The sequence below is a fragment of the Octopus sinensis genome, unplaced genomic scaffold, assembly GCF_006345805.1.
Source record: "Octopus sinensis unplaced genomic scaffold, ASM634580v1 Contig12775, whole genome shotgun sequence".
Taxonomy (NCBI): domain Eukaryota; kingdom Metazoa; phylum Mollusca; class Cephalopoda; order Octopoda; family Octopodidae; genus Octopus; species Octopus sinensis.
Window position 1 is genome coordinate 5,921 of NW_021832723.1, and position 1,900 is coordinate 7,820.

At 30.8% G+C, this 1,900-nt stretch overlaps 1 long non-coding RNA gene across 1 annotated transcript; it reads left to right on the plus strand.

The window, feature by feature from the left end:
- The first annotated feature begins 832 nt into the window (after positions 1-832).
- LOC118761372 lies at positions 833-1,327 on the plus strand. Its single transcript, XR_004997323.1, has 3 exons — positions 833-1,013; positions 1,044-1,213; positions 1,244-1,327. It is a non-coding gene; the product is annotated as an uncharacterized LOC118761372 (long non-coding RNA).
- The last annotated feature ends 573 nt before the right edge of the window (positions 1,328-1,900 follow it).

The window sequence follows — 1,900 nt, forward strand, 5'->3', positions numbered from 1 at the left end:
TAGAACGTTTAGAGACCCTCTGGAAATTTTTTTTCTTCGAAGGAGTCAAGAAAATTGAGGAAATTCGATTTAAGCTAAGAGTCTTGTTTTCATCAATGAAAGTTAAAATTCTTAGCTTTTCCTCAAAAGATGACCGAGCCCACTTCCGCATGGTTAATAAATGTAGAAATTATTTTATTTATTTTTGCGTACCGGCATATCTATCGTCTCTCAAGGTAAGCCATTTGACACGGCAAGTCCTTCATCACACTATTCGACTTTGCTAGAATAAGTCATTTGATGAAGTTTGTCGGAAATGAAACAGCACAACGAAACAAAAAAATTGTCTGCTACAAAAATTTGGAAGACCTTGGTGTTTGGTGTCAGCTACAAGTTGAAGGAGTGGAGCATGGCTTGATGCAATACCTTGTCCAAACCTCGGGCCTTTTTGACGACGATTCTTTGAGGATTAAAATGGGACAAAGGCTAGGACTAAAAGTTTGCCAGGTGCACCTATGGCGATGCGGGAAAACCAAGAATTATCAACATTTTTTTTAGATTTTCATAGATAGGTATTCAAAACAGTTTTCGTATTAAGAATTTTATAGACACCAATAAATTTATTTGAAATTATTGTTTTTTAATTTTTAAAATCTTTCAATTTAATTTTAGAAATTTTTTAAAAATAATATTATAAATATTTCAAGCAACACGTGTGGTGTAGTGTAATTTTCTCTTATGAGAATCTATAAGTGTTTCTTCTGTTCATCGAATATATACCCTGGTCATGGAACAATTTATGTCAGAAATGATTGCAAAGTTTTGGGAAACAAAAATAAATTGATAGGTTTTCCGATTTTGCAGATCAAAGTGTCGTAAATCCTTCAATTTAAAAAGGAATCCTCGAAAGATCAAATGGACTAAAACGTTCAGGAAATCTCGTGGAAAAGATCTTTCAATCGACCCTGTTTTCGAATTCGAGAAGAAACGTGACATGGCAGTAAAATATGATCCAAATCTGTGGAGTCAAGTCGGTAATACGTAACAGGATTTTTTACTTTTAGTTAAAACTATTAAACAAGTCGACGAAATAAAAGTCAGGCGTATGACTAAGCATATCAAAGAAAAGTATGCTTAATGTTCTACTATAGACTTTCTGCTTCGAGGAAGATAGAGATTGCTAGAGAAGCAAAGGAAGTCAAACATGATATTCATTTGTTGCGCCTACCTGAAGGTTTTATTTGTTTGTTTATCTTGAATGTAGTTAAGAAAGAGACTGACTTGATGGAAGACATCGTTGAAGTTATTGAAGAGCCAATGGAAATTGAGCCAGTTGAAATTGAGCTAGAGTAGACTGATTTTTTAAATAAATTCATTTATTTTTTTTGAGTTTTAGAATAAAAAAATCCCAAATTCTAGGCTATAAATTTGAATATCTATGAAACATTTATCAATTGCGTTTTTTTCTCTGGATCTTAATTGGAATTTGATTCAGGAAAGAATCGTACATATAAATAAGGGGATTAAATTCGGAGCAATATATTATTACCCCTTCAATTTATCTTTAATTTTTCTAAACGTCCAGTTTGATATTTGCTATTTTATAATATAACTAATTTTTCAGCAATTTTGTTTTAAATAATGTAGTATCTGGTGAAAAAATAAAATTTAGCCATTTATTAATTAAAACCAAAACATTTAATTCGATACATGATTCAATAAAACCTGATATTTTCGTGATATTCATAATTCCTATCATTTTCTACGCCTTCTTTTATAAAAAATTGTGATACAAAATAGGTGACAATTAAATCGCTTAGTCCAATAGCCTAAAATATAATTAAAAATAACCTGTATTAAACTAAAAATCGCAGTAAAATAAAAATAGTAATTAGTGTTCATAGACATGGTAACTGTGAAG